General features: G+C 47.6%; 1 pseudogene across 1 annotated transcript in view; it reads right to left on the bottom strand.

Annotated features, from left to right (window-relative positions):
• Positions 1–1021: 1021 nt before the first annotated feature.
• LOC308467664 (inositol polyphosphate 5-phosphatase OCRL-like) overlaps positions 1022–14412 on the bottom strand; it is a 29509-nt pseudogene continuing 16118 nt past the window's right edge. Inside the window, exons 8-16 of the transcript in view lie at positions 12993–13096; positions 11411–11546; positions 9396–9506; positions 8774–8939; positions 7740–7948; positions 7337–7360; positions 5909–6015; positions 5020–5125; positions 1022–1044 (exon numbers count right to left, since the gene is read on the bottom strand). The product of the transcript in view is annotated as an inositol polyphosphate 5-phosphatase OCRL-like (transcript). The remainder of the gene's footprint in view (positions 1045–5019; positions 5126–5908; positions 6016–7336; positions 7361–7739; positions 7949–8773; positions 8940–9395; positions 9507–11410; positions 11547–12992; positions 13097–14412) is intronic.

Genomic DNA, 14412 nt, shown 5'->3' with positions numbered 1-14412 from the left:
GTACAGAAATCCTGAATATGAAAGGAAGGAAACTTCCTGCCTCTGCAATAAAGGCAGCTGCACTGCTAGGTGAGCTGTCCCGATGCCAACTGAAACAGACCCTCCAAAGATTCAAAGGTGAAAAGGGAATTTTGAGCATCTGAGCACAACTGGGCCGTCTTCTGCGTTAACGTGAAGTGCAGGAAGTGATTGCCTTGAGCAGGGGTAGGCAACCGAAGGCCCGGGGGCCGGATGCGGCCCAATCGTCTTCTCAATCCGGCCCACGGACAGTCCGGGAATCAATGTGTTTTTCCATGAGTAGAATGTGTCCTTTCATTTAAAATGCATCTCTGGGTTCTTGGTGGGGCATAGGAATTCGTTCATTTTCTCTCTCCAAAATATAGTCCGGCCCCCCACATGCTGTGAGGGACGCTGGACCAGCCCACGGCTGAAAAAGGTTGCTGACCCCTGGCCTTGAGCCTCCTCAGGACTGGCGCGGGGGCCGTGCATTTCAGGGTGCCAGCCAAGGCCCGTGCCCCAGTATTGATTGCTGATTCTACTGAGTCCATCAGTATATTGTTGTGAAGTGACCTGGCATTTTTAATGAAGTGCAATATAGGCTTGTCTTACATCTTTAACAACAACAACAACACCACCACAGTAAATTGCACAGAAGAATTCCATGTTGCCTGTGGGAGCGGCTGGGTAGACAGATGGCATGCAGAAATTTAAACTGTAGCAAAGGGAGGTAGCATGCAGCAGATGGCATGCAGAAATTTAAACTGTAGCAAAGGGAGGTAAACTGTCTAGCTAGCTAGCTAGCTATGTCTTGCTGGAAGTGCATGCACTCCTCTTAGCCAAAGCCCCAATAACTGCAAGCGTGGAGCCACACAAACACGCCTGATCTCGACACTGTCTTGGGGGAAACTCCCGATGCTGGAAAATTCACGTGCTCAATTTCTGCACATTGAGACAGGAGCCAAAGAAAGCACACGCAGAGTAGGGGGGCTCATAAAAAAGGTTTCTTTGGGAGGGGGTGGGTTTAGGTTTGCTCCGATGTGAAAGCTAAAGAGCAGGCTTTCACAGAGAAAGGAGCAGAGTAAGGCGGAAACTACTGGGACCCGTGCTTTCCAGGCACGCTAACGGGAGGGATGAGTCCGGCATTGCATTGTTTTGGTCGTATTTCCAGTGACAACTATTTATGACAAAGGTTTACAGAAAATTGATCTAAAACCTCTGCTTGTAAGAGGCTATGGGCATTTGAAGAAGCCCATCATAATCTTTACATGAAATGTATCTTTAGAACACCGGTGGCGTCATGTCCCCATTTGTTGCCTTAGTTTCTCCATCAATGCACCACCCACAATTTGCCATCATATTGGCATCAGGTGTTTTCCAGGCCAGCGAATGTCAGCAACCCCTTCGTCTAAAGCTGCTTCCCCAGTTTCATCCAAAATAGAAAGAAATGCCATTTGGTAGCCCATTGAGAAGCTTTGGGAAGTAATGGAATACATTTCTGAAAGTTATTTATGGATGCACAAGGTCACCACATCTTTGCTTAAGGTGAATGGAAAGGAACATTTCCCCAGGCGGCACACCACTGTCCCCGAATCTCGTCCGCTGCTTGGTCATTTCAACAGATTGTGTGTCTTTGTAAGATTCTGTACATTGCAGAAAGCTTTCCCTTGCCTACAAATGAAGTGCATGATTTTTCAAAAACTTATGAATGCCCCGTGCTTTTACTTCTGGTGTGGTAAAAAATTGCAGAATCTGGCTATCATTTAAAGCAGTGTAAGATGCTGGTTTACGTTTCCCCTCACATTTGGTGACTAGGTAGGGATATGCAGTTTTGTGTTTTGTTTTTTGAAGAGTTCCTAGGGCGTCCTGCTGCTTCCGAGTTTTATTTTGGGGGTTGTTGTTGTTTTTGTTTACAAAAAGGTAATCCAGTTGTAACCTTTTTCTAGGTACAATTCTGTACATTCTGGTACTACCTGTTCACGCATGGTCCCTCCAAATCCCTTTGTTTCTTTTAGCAATGTGTCCTTGTGTGCCTGCTACCTTTGCTTACAGAATTTCTCCTGAGGGGCGCTTTGAACATGTCCCGTAATACATGTGGATAAAAGGAATCGCCTTTGTTAATTTCAAAAGCCATTTTATTTCTTCCATGATTTTCCTCTGTTGTTAATTTATTTTGTAAACGCAAGTGGGGTTTAGTCACCAGAGAGGTGGATTCTGTGGTTTTGCTCAATAGGTCATGGTCATTTCAAGAGCCATAGGGCCTGAGATGGTTCCAGCTCTAACTTACGTGTAAGATTAGGAGTCCAAGAATGTGGAATCAGTACTGCAGAAGGTCAGTTCTGACGTACTTCCCCCCTAAATAGTGGGTGAAGTCCTTTTGGAAAGGACTCAAAGGTTTCAAAGTGTCAAGTTTTGCTGTACTGAAGGACTGTCCATATCTAATCTATTAGAACATTGAACCCTCCTCCCCACTCCAGGAATTTTGCTATCCAAAGTGGGTTTGAATTTGGATAATAAAAGTTTCCAGTCGAGTAGATTTATATATTTTAGGGAAGGTAAGCAACTTAAAATGACCACGGACCCAGTAAAACTCATTACAAAGAGAAGAGAAGCAACATTTAAAAGCAGATACAAATAATGAGGCATTATTCTTTTCTCAAGAAGCCAGCAAAATTTCATCTTTCCTGTTTTATTTTAAGCATGCTTTTTATTCAAGTTTTTAACAAACAACAAGGTGGTAAGCTGCTGAATATAGGCAGACTATCCTTTCTCAAGGGCCATTCCAAATGTGTACAATTGATGGCTCCAAAGTAAGCTGCACCCTGTGAGTCCAGAGGGCAACTGGGGCCATTGTCCCTGTTAGCATTTTGTAAGAAAGGGCACCAAGATTTCATCAAGCTGTCTGCCTTGATGAGACTTGCAGTGAGGATCCCTTTGATAAGCCATCGGCAATGCATAAAGGAGGGCAGGTGGCTTGGTGAGCAGGGAAAGTCTTTCAAAGATTTGGACCAGCGATGTGCCTTTGCTTCGGGCAAAGGGTGATGGTGGATGGATCATAGCTACCTAACTCAGCACTGTCTGTACTGATTGGCAGTGGCTCTACAAGGTTCCAGGCAGGTGATGTTTTCAGTTTCACCTGGAGATGCTGGAGACTGTTCTGGGACCTGCATCACCAGCGAGCTCTGGTCCTCCCTTAAGGAGTTTGGCGGCTCAGTGGTCTGACTCTGTGGAAGGCACCATGCTATTCCCCTTTAAATTAGCCATTTCGACAGAAAACATGAGAACTGGAATTTTGCTCTTGAATTGATTTTTGGATCGCCTGCATGCCAAGCACATACTTCTCCCACTGGGCCAGCACCCTTCCTCAGTGGCTGAGGTCTCATTGCACACAGCCATCCAGCAAGCAAAAAAATGGTATTGTTAGAAGGGCAGAGTGGGGAGCAAGAGATTCAGAGGCCGGTTTTAGACCCACAGTGCTCGGGTTTATTCTGTTGCCTGCTTGACATTGTGCCTCCTTTCCCCCTACCTTTTATTCCTATGAAAGTTTCACAGTGTCGGTGCTTGGGATTCTGGATAATCTATGGTGTTTTTCTTTTCAGTTTTTTTAATTAATTTTCCAAAAAATATTTAAGACAAACAAACAAACAAACAAACAAACATACATACATCCTAATTGTAATTAAACCAATCTTGATAACATTGTTAAGTGACTTCCTCAAATCCCCCTGGTTGAATTTCATTGTATTTCATTTTAACAGTTTTCCAAAATCAATCTTCTCAAAAAAACACACAAAAAAAACCTTGATCACTTCACATCTTTCATTCTTTCTAATCTAGCTTGAAACATCTTAATTCCTATCCTTACATATTTAAATCCTAAGCCTCTCTCATATTTGCAAGCTTTTCCAATTAGGTTATCTTGAAATATTTAGCTAAATAATCTTTGAATTTTGTCCATTCTTCCTGGTACTCCTCCTCCTTCTGGTCGCGGACTCTTCCCGTCAGGTGGGCTAGCCCCGGGATTCTGGAGAATCTATGTGACTAGATGCTTGTAATGTATGCCAGGCAATCTGGCACAAGTGGGTAGGGTTGCCATCCGCCGCCGGGATTTGGCCGTTGGAAACAAGTGTCCATGCGGGAAACGCTTGAATGTCCAAATCCAAAGGTATAGCAATTCTACACGTGGGGAGTAGGGACGCAAGCGCAAATCAGAATAAAGCAAAGGCTGGGAAAGTTCAAACAGAAACACACACACACACACACACACACTATTCCTCAAGATTTGTGTTTAAGACACAGGATCCTAGAATTGTGGAGTTGGAAGGGACACCGAGGACCATCTAGTTCCGTTATTCCCAATCAGGGGTCCGTGGCCCCATCCCTTGCCACCCTCCAACTAATTTTCTCTCATATTGGCATGGCAATAGCATACATTTTATGGGCGGTCTTGTTGTTTTTAGTATACCTAAAATCCTTTGCTTATTACCCCACATTTTGAACCCGCAGCCCTGAGATTAAGGGTGTCACGCTCTACCAACTGAGCCACCCCACTGTAATTATCCCACACCTCCCCTCTTGACGAAGCTGCCTGCAAAGCTGATCTGCTGAGGAAATGTCCTTCTGCAGGCATGGTTTCAATCCAAACAGCAAATACTAGTGGTCAACTCCAAAAGTGCGGTCAAGAAACCCTGCTTGCCAAAGAACAACTGAACGCACCCTTGAAGCTCCTTTGCAGCCATGTCTTTACCTTGACACCACGTATGATGCTAGATGTGGGGCCTGCGGGCCTGTCAAGATTCCCCACCTCTGCTCTATCTAGCCAGGCTGATGTTTTCAAATGGGGGTTAAAGCTGTGAAGCTGTTTGGATGCATGACTGGACTTGACTGTGGGCATTTCATTGTGCTGTGTCCCAGAGCCTTAAGGATGGGGTGGCCTAGGAACCTAAGCCACCAGGTATATAAAAGTGAGGTCCACTCCAGCCAAGAGCGAAAGAAAACCACCAAGCAGCCCTGCTCCCCAACAATGCCCCCCAAAGAGGATACGGATCGTCTCGGGAATGCTGGTGTCCAGGCACTCAATTCTCTCCTGCAGCTCGTCCTGCGTGCCCGGGGTCTGGAAGAGGTCCTCCTGAAGCAGAGTATCACCCATGCGTTCGGAAGGGATGAGGTACATCCTGGATAGCATGCAGAACAATCCAGCCCTGGGGTGCATAATGTGAGGTCGAGGAATGCCACAATGGAGAGAAGCCCATCACCAAGAGAGCTGGCACAAGGGCTGAGAATTGTATCCCGCCTGCTTTCCACAGTAGCATTCCTACTACCCTTCTCCTGATTTGGGGCAATGGGAGAGTGAAATCATTCCCCGCTTCTTCTAGTGGCGAGTCTCGGAGAGCCGCTTTGCTAGGGAGAGACAGACAATGGTTGGGAACACTTGGGTTCTTCTGAGCCGCTCTAAGGAAGACCGTATGCTGGATGCCCCACCCGCTGCCGCTCCACCAAGGTGCCACTATACTCACAGCAGGAGTTTGAGAGCTAGTGTGGTGTAGTGGTTAAGAGTCACGTAATCTGGGGAACCGGGTTCGCGTCTCCGCTCCTCCACATGCAGCTGCTGGGTGACCTTGGGCCAGTCACACTTCCTTGAAGTCTCTCAGCCCCACTCACCTCACAGAGTGTTTGTTGTGGGGAAGGAAGGGAAAGGAGAATGTTAGCCGCTTTGAGACTCCTGAAGGGGAGTGAAAGGCGGGATATCAAATCCAAACTCTTCTTCTTCTTCTTCTTCTTCTTCTTGTAAGAGCGAGTCGGTAGCTAAGATATAAATCAATTGGGATGTTTGGAACCTGCACACCCCAAAACTGGTACTGGATTCCAGCCAACACCCATCCTTTCAATGGTACCGTCCCCCTCAGCTCACCTGGTGGCAGGCATTCTTGAAGAGGTGGTCCACCAAAAGCCAGATCTCCTTGGCCGCTCAGTGGAGTCATCACCATCCTGGGGTACGATATCCAGAAACTGCTTCTCCTGGAGGTCCAATGACAAGCGGGACTGGCATGAGAGCCTGACAGAGTGTGTGCCTGTATGCATTCTTTCCTTGCTCCAGCTGGGTGGACAAGTCTTGCCCTCTGAGGCCACAACTAGGTAGGGCTGGGCGATAGCTGGCTTTCAACACGGTGATATATCACTAGCTAAACATTGCAATACACCAATATATCACGATGTCTGAAATAAGATGGAGCTATGTAGAGGCATTGGCTGGCTTCACGGTTCCCCCCGCATTGTGATTTTTGCTGCCCCCTGCAGGAGGGCAGGGGAAAGCTGAACCGGCAGAGTCCACAGGGGCTGCAGGAATCTCGAGAAGCATTGTCTGGCTTCACGGTTCCCCCCACATGGTGTTTTTTTGCATAGTACACACACACATCATGTTTCGCAATATATTGCCAGGTCAGAAATTATGAAACCAGTCTCACTATCTAGACTTCAAGCTGATTTGAAAATATAGCTATATTGACATATCGCCCGGCCCTAGCCACAGCAAGCATCTCAAGGGGGAAAACAAAAAACAAATTGCTCGCACCCCAAATCCAAGCTCCCCCTCCCCCTATTAATATGCAGCTCGTAATCCTCCCACTCCGGATGTGCAGCTCACCCAAAAGCTTACTGAATATGCAGCTGTGGACATGAGGTTTGGCTAACATTTTATTTAAATTGCTGGAACCTGCCCTGGGACCTTAGGGTGAAGGGCAGGAAATAAGGAACAAAAACAGCAACAGAACATGGATGGGCCTTCATAGGTTGATGGGCTGCAGCCCCAGCCAGCATGATGAGATGATGGGGTCACATGTTCACCACCCCTTGTCTAGAGCACGTTGCAGAGGCAGTGGTAGAAACTGAGCAACAGCTGGAGCCCCAGCCCACGACTTTGTCTGGGCAATGCAGCACACAGCAGCTGGTGAACCATGCCTCCTGCCTCCTTCCCATCTTCCTCTCCAGAAATGTTCAGGGTGGTTAGTTCTATCTCAAGCTACCACATTCAAGAGAAAGAGAAAGAGAAAGAGAGGAGGGGGGAGCAAGAGAGCTTTAGGAGCACAGCAGTGGCAAGCAGCCCATCACTAAAAGGAGTTGGCAAGGATGGAGAATTTGATCCCCTCATCCCCAGGGCAGCTGTTGATTAGGACCCAGTTCAGAGGGTGTTTGCAGGCTTTTCCAATGCTGTCCCCAATATACGCAATTTCATTTAAACGCACGGTACCTCGGAACGCAACCCCCGTGTAAACGGGGCGTTGCCTGTACCTGATTTGAGCCCGCTACAAGAACATCTAGAGGATAGCAAACCAACTGTTACCTTTTCTAGGAAGCTGTCTTCTCCCTGAGATCAGAGGAGGAAGGCAAGAGCAAAAGACAACCAAGGGTGTTAATGGCACAGGCCCTGAGAAGAGAAAGAAACAGCCCGTTGGCTGAACAGTATCTGGGCAGATGGCAGGGAAATGCACACGGTTCAGTGGCCCTGCGAAAGGGCAGGTGGGAGGACCAGAACCTGGGATGACTCAGTCAAGGCAAACAAAGGGCATGAACAGCACACAGGAAGCGGATGCACAGCTACAGAAGCTGAAGCTGAATGCAGCGGAGGACCCCCAGCCCCCACATTGCTGAGTGGAAGAGCAGCTGTTTTTCAAGCAGGCAAGCAGAGTGGGAAGGGTAGACATCCAGCAGATGAACCTGCCAGGTAAATCAACCCCTTTCCCTACCAGGTCAATAAGTCTGGTGACGGGAACTTCGCCAAGCGGCTGCCTCACCCAGCACAAGGCTTCCAAGGAGGTCCCGAAGCAGCTTGGTAGGTAGCTCCCCCTGATGGTGAGGAAATAGTCCTTGCCACGGTCAAGGTGAAGGACAAAGATAGCCTCAATCTTCTCTTCCTTGCTGACGTACACATCCAGGGAAATGTCCACCGTCTCACCTAAAACGGGAGGAGGTCAGGTAGATACACTCTTTGGCACAGCCACGTTGGCTTGTCTGTAAATTAAAAGTGAAGACGGTGAAGAATTGAACAGAAGGACACAATGTGAGCCTGCTGGATCAGGCCAATGGCCCATCTAGTACAGCCTCCTGTTCTCACAGGTGTATGGGGGAAACCTTAACTTCAAGAATTAGGAGAAGAAGCGACTCAGTTCCCACCCCCACCTCACTTTCCTCTCTAGTCCTCCAAAGCAGCAGCTGCACAGAAGATGGTGACAGGATACTGGGGGGGTGAGAGAAAGTGATCCTAACAAAAGAATATAAAAAGGGAAAGGATTTTTGCGCCCCCGATGTAACTTTCTTTTTTAGTTTACATTTCATTGAGTTTTTAAAAGTTTGGCTAGTTCTATATGTTCCCCAAGATATTTTTGTGCCTCCACAACATAAAAATACGCTTTTTTTTTTTTTTAAGTAATTTTTGGACGGACTGCTCTCACTGGTTCCCTGCGATGCCAAAAGGTGTTTGGGGACCCTCCAGCATTGTTTGGCTTCAATTCATTTGTGTGTGTGTGTTTGTTTAAAGCTGGTCACACACACTTTTACACTTTGGGCTCAGCTGCTTTGACGTGTGGCCCTTGGAGCATGGGGCAATGCAGCCCACAAATGTTAAGCCTCCCCTGCTCTACCAAACTCCCAAGGTTTGAGGGAGGAGGGTTGGGAAGAGGAGGGGAAAAGGGGGGATGAAAAGGAAACCAAGGCCTTCCCTAGATGAGCCTTGGGGTCCCTTTCCAACTCTACAGTTCCCTGATTCCAGAGAGAGACGCGCTGGGCTCCAAGTATCCCTCGCAGGGCTCAGCGCAAAGCCATGGCTTCCAGTACTGGCTGTCACTGAGCTTGGGGATAAAGGAGAAGTGGAGGGTGACCTGCCCGTTGTTTGTGATCTGGAACTTCTCCTTCTGCAGCTACCGGAACTTCACATTCTCAAATGGAAACTGCAGAGCAAAAGGGGGGGGGGGGAGGAAAGAGAGTGCTTGCCTTCAGCAGAGGCAAGGAAACGTGCTCCGGGGGAAGTTTGTCCTTGGCCCCGGGCTCTCATTTAGGGGACTGCACATGCAACAGGTCCACGTGGGGCTCTCCAGATCTTGCTGCACTTGCCACTGGCCATGTTGGCTGGGGATGATGGGAGTTGTAGTCCAGCATCTGGAGGGCACCACGCTGGCTACCCCTCGAGTCTTTGCCTGCGAGGAAGAGGCTGCCGCTCAGTGGAAGGGCATCTGCCTTGCATGCAAAGGTCCCAGGTTCTATCCCCAGCATCTCCAGGTAGGGCTGGGAGAGATCCCCCGGAAATCCTGGGGAACCGCTTAAGACTGAGCTAGATGGGCCAAGGGCTTCTTCCCCCCCTGATCTTTGTGCAGCAAACCCTCTTTAAGGGGTTGGAGAGGATCCTATTCGTCTTTACCTCCCTCCAGGGAGGGAAGGAATTCGTTCTCCATCCTGTCCATCAACTGAACAATATCCTCAAACACTTTCCGGTACCGTCGGTCATCCACAACCTTCACCTATGGGGGGGGGGGGACAGAGCACATTTGTTGGGGCTATGGACTAAAAGGGGGGGGGGTATGAGCTAAGAGCAGAAAGGCCTGATGCACCCCCCTGTTCCCAGCCCTGAAAGAGGCAAGTACTGTAACTCTGAGAGCTTCCCTAGGGATGGCAGCGGCTGTGACTTCCAGAGCCAATGGGCTGAAGCCAAATGCTCCAAGCCAAGTACCACAGAAGCTCCATTGCATGAATGGAGCCAACGGTTAAGGTATACAGTTCAGCCCATGTGGTCTGCCATGCCGGCAGGAGCAGCGTGTACTCAGAACAGTGGAGAATGGAAGCCTAGGGATTTAACAGAGCCAAAACCTGCCCACTCCTTGCACCGGATGTCATTGGCCAAGGAGGAGCTCTGTGGAAAGGGGCCTGGTTGGATAAGATATAAGGATCTATTAGAAAATAAAACTCCAAGGTGGCTGTCACCAATGGAAGTGAAAGCCTTGAAAAAGCTCAATATGGAGGTCAAATGGCCGAAATATTGGGAAATTTTGGAACAAGATGGAGATAGACTGAAATTGCAGAGTTTTGAAAAACTAAAAAACAAAGTACGAGACTGGCTTCATTATTTTCAGATAATGGAGGCATTTAAATTGGACAAGAAAATTGGCTTCCAGGTGGAAAAATCCAAATTAGAAACTGAACTGTTAGAACCCAAAACTAAGAATTTGTCAAGAATGTATAACTTGCTGCTGAAATGGAACACTCAGGATGAAACGGTAAAATCTGTTATGATTAAATGGGCACAAGACGTTGGACACAACATTATGTTCGCTGACTGGGAACAGTTATGGACCACAGGTATGAAATTTACGGCATGTAATGCCCTAAGAGAGAATATTATGAAAATGATGTACAGGTGGTACATAACTCCAGTCAAGCTTGCAAAAATCTATCATTTGCCCGATAATAAATGTTGGAAATGTAAAGAAACTGAAGGTACATTTTTTCACCTTTGGTGGACGTGCCCAAAGATTAAGGCTTTCTGGGAAATGATATATAATGAATTAAAAAAGGTATCTAAATATACCTTCCTCAAGAAACCAGAGGCCTTTCTCCTGGGCATAGTCGGCCAAACGGTGTTAAAAAAGGAGAGAACTTTCTTTATGTACGCAACAACAGCAGCAAGAATACTCATCGCAAAGTATTGGAAGACACAAGAGCTTCCCACACTGGAGGAATGGCAGATGAAACTGATGGACTATATGGAACTGGCGGAAATGACTGGCAGAATCCGGGACCAGGGAGAAGAGTCGGTGGAGGAAGATTGGAAGAAATTCAAAGACTATCTGCAGAAACATTGCAAAATTAAAGAATGTTAGAGTGATGTTGGATTGAAAATAAGTGGCTTCCAGCTGTACAGGATTTAAAGTTATATATAGATTAAGATTAAGGATTAGGATTAAAAAAGTTAAAGGAAATGGAAATTTGGTTTTTAAGAGGTAAAATTTAATGTTATATTATATTAAGATTAAAGATTGGGATTAAAAAAGAGGGAAAGAAATTGCTGGACAAACAATTTGAAATGGAATACAAAAGAGGGAGGTACGAGGAGGTCCAGAAAATAAGTAAATTTAAAAATGGAGATGAAAAGGTGGTATTGTTTTTAATTGTTTTCTTTTTTGTCTTTTGTTTTTTGTATTTTTTGGATTATGTATTGTGTATTTTTGAATTGTGTATTTCTTTTTTCTTTTTAATTTTTTATTGATGTGTTCTTTTTATTGGAAACCTTAATAAATATCATTAAAAAAAAAGAAAAAGGAAAGGGGCCTGGTTGTTGGTCAGGGCCTGCCCAGATTCGAGGAGGTGCCACATAGCAGGCAACTAAAAACCCCGAATAGACGATAGCCCTGGCCAGGGCAGGTGTTACCCCTGTGAGGAAGAGGGAGCTGACGGGCTTGTGGTCGCTCCTTTTCAATTCCATGTGGCTTCGGTAGCTGAGCTGATTCACGCTGCCTCCTCTCCAGAGGATTGGCTCACACCATGCTGGCACACGGCACTTCCCACTGCAAGGAGACAGGAGAGACACCAGGACTGTTGGACTGGCTGAGGCAACACACAAGGCTCACGCAGTCAAACTTTGGCTCCACACACGGCCTGTGATCTTGACCACGGTCAAGAGCTGGAGATGATGGGGCTTGGGAGTCCAGCTTCTGAAGGGGCGGACCTTGCAGGTGTGCAGGCATTTTGCCTCATGGAGAGAGTTGTTAGGAAATCAAAAGCTGCCTTCTACCAGGTCAGAATGAATTTCTGACCTCCCCCAGTTTGGATTCCTACATTGCAGGGGGTTGGACTAGATGACCCTCGTGATCCCTTCCAACCCCACAATTCATTAATTAAGTCTACTCTGGCTGGCAGCAGCTCTCTGTGGCCCAATCCTTTTTCAGGTGGAGGTGCCATAGAGTTTCAACTTGAGACTCTGCATACAAAGCATATGGCACACCACCAAATGATGATCCTTCCCCAAAGCAAGGGGCCCCGTTATTCTTGTTCAGACACTATTTTTTCAGTGATCCAAAAGACCCTTTCTGGCACCTGATATGCTGCCCAAAGGAGCCTGCCGTTTTCCGGCTTCGTCACTACATGTTCCGCCTGTCCTTTTGATTTCCCCATTACCACAGCAAGAGCAATGAAAGTAGCAGGCCTAGGTGGCTTCTGACAGTTGTCAAGAACCACAAGAACATGCCAAATCCTGGATGGTGAGGCTCAATGGCTACTAGCCATAATGGCCACAGAACATACTCCACCAAGAGAAGCAGTATGGCTTGGAGGAGGGGAGCGTGCTGTTGCACTCAGGTCCTGTTTGTGGGCTCCCCGAGAGGCATCTCATTGGCCAATGTGAGAACAGGATGCTGGGCCAGATGGACCAATAGCCTGATCCAGCAGGGCTGCTCTCATGCTCTTATGCCCTGGCAGACTCATCTTGAGAGAGCACCAAGTCTAATTCCCAGACTTCCTTGACACAAAGAGGAGTCTCATTCAGCCTGCTGCACCTTTCAAGGAACTGCAACACCGCTTATACACACCACGAAACAGAGGATGCTGGTTATCAGGACAAATGTGGGGAAAAGGAGCCAAAACATTTGCAGAGCAGGGATGGCTTGAGGAAGACAACATATCGCAGCCTTGCATTTCACAACTCGCCTAGCAGCCTTTGGCAACCCGGAATTCCATGCAAGCAAAGTGAGCAGGTGAAGGAGAGCTGGATCTCTCTCTTCCTCCGTGGCTTGGTGTCCATTCTGACTGCGGAGGAAAGGAAGTCCGTCCAGCCCTCAACTCTAGCCCTCCTCCAACAGCTTGCTTAGCAGAAAGCCATGTTTAAAATATATTTTTACTAGCCTGCTCAGGAGGATGGAAAGGCAGGACACTACTAGCATCTCGGCAGACTAGGAAAAACAAACAAGCCTTGCAGAAGAATGATTGAGAGGACTTACTTACAAAGGCTCAACTATCAAGCAGGATCTGTTTTAGAGTTGAATTTGTACGTCGGGATGAACTTGATCTCTCCCTCTGTGAAATCAGCAAAAGCTGTCTTTTGGGTACGCTGAATGTTTAGCTAAAGCCAAAAAGAAATCGCTAATCAGCAGAGAAGCAAAAGACCCCCTGTTGCCTGACCATGGAGTCTATTAACAGCCACTGTTGTGCTGGAAGACCAAGGTGAAGTACTAGTAGGTTAAAGGTAAAGGTAAAGGGACCCCTGGTTGGACAGTGTTCTCGAAGCTACAAACATGAGTCTGACCAAACTGCGGGAGGCAGTGGAAGACAGGAGTGCCTGGCGTGCTCTGGTCCATGGGGTCACGAAGAGGCGGACACGACTAAACGACTAAACAACAACAACAACAAAGGGACCCCTGACCATTAGGTCCAGTCGTGACCGACTCTGGGGTTGCCGCACTCATCTCGCTTTATTGGCCAAGGGAGCCGGCGTACAGCTTCCGGGTCATGTGGCCAGCATGACTAAGCCGCTTCTGGCAAACCAGAGCAGCACACAGAAACGGCGTTTACCTTCCCGCCGGAGCGGTACCTATTGATCTACTTGCACTTAGACGTGCTTTCGAACTGCTAGGTTGGCAGGAGCAGGGACCGAGCAACGGGAGCTCAGCCCGTTGCGGGGATTCGAACCGCCGACCTTCTGATCGTCAAGCCCTAGGCTCTGTGGTTTAACCCACAGCGCCACCCGCGTCCCTACTAGTAGGTTAGCCAAGTGCAAAAAAAGGGGTATACCTGCTGAAATCCTATCTTATACACACTTATTAAAGGTACAGGATGCTTGTGCATTTTTGCCCCATGTCATCTTAAATTACTTTGCTGCATCACACGACAGGAAAATCCTCTAACTCAGGAGCAGCAGACACGTGGCCCTCACAATGCTGCAGAACTACAATTCCCATCATCCCTGATTACTGGCCATGATGGCTGGAGCCAACAGGAACTGCAGCTCAGTAACATCTGGCAGACCACAGGTTAGCCATACCTACAATATGCAACGTTATATGTACCAATAATCCATACAAACTGTTAACCACCACCAGAATACACCCCCGACAATATGAGCAACTGCAAAACCATCCTTTTGCATCCTACGTTGGCTCCCAGCACGTTTCTGAGCACAATTCTGAGTGTTGGCGCCAACCTTTAAAGCCCTAAATGGCCTCAGCCCTGAAAGAGTGTCTCCATCCCCATTGTTCAGCCCAGGCATCAGGGTCCAGCACCGAGGGCCTTCTGGCGGTTTCCTCACTGTGAGAAGCGAAGTTACAGGGAACCAGGCAGAGGGCCTTCTGAGTAGTGGCACCTGCCCTGTGGGACACCCTCCCGTCAGATGTCAAGGAGATAAGTAACTATACAGCCTTTAGGGAAGTTTTTAATGTTTTA

The sequence above is a fragment of the Podarcis pityusensis genome, assembly GCF_964106645.2.
Source record: "Podarcis pityusensis genome assembly, chromosome: W".
In the NCBI taxonomy this organism is placed as follows: Eukaryota; Metazoa; Chordata; class Lepidosauria; order Squamata; family Lacertidae; genus Podarcis; species Podarcis pityusensis.
Note: the sequence above shows the minus strand (reverse complement) of the source record. Positions and strands in the feature narration are given on the sequence as shown.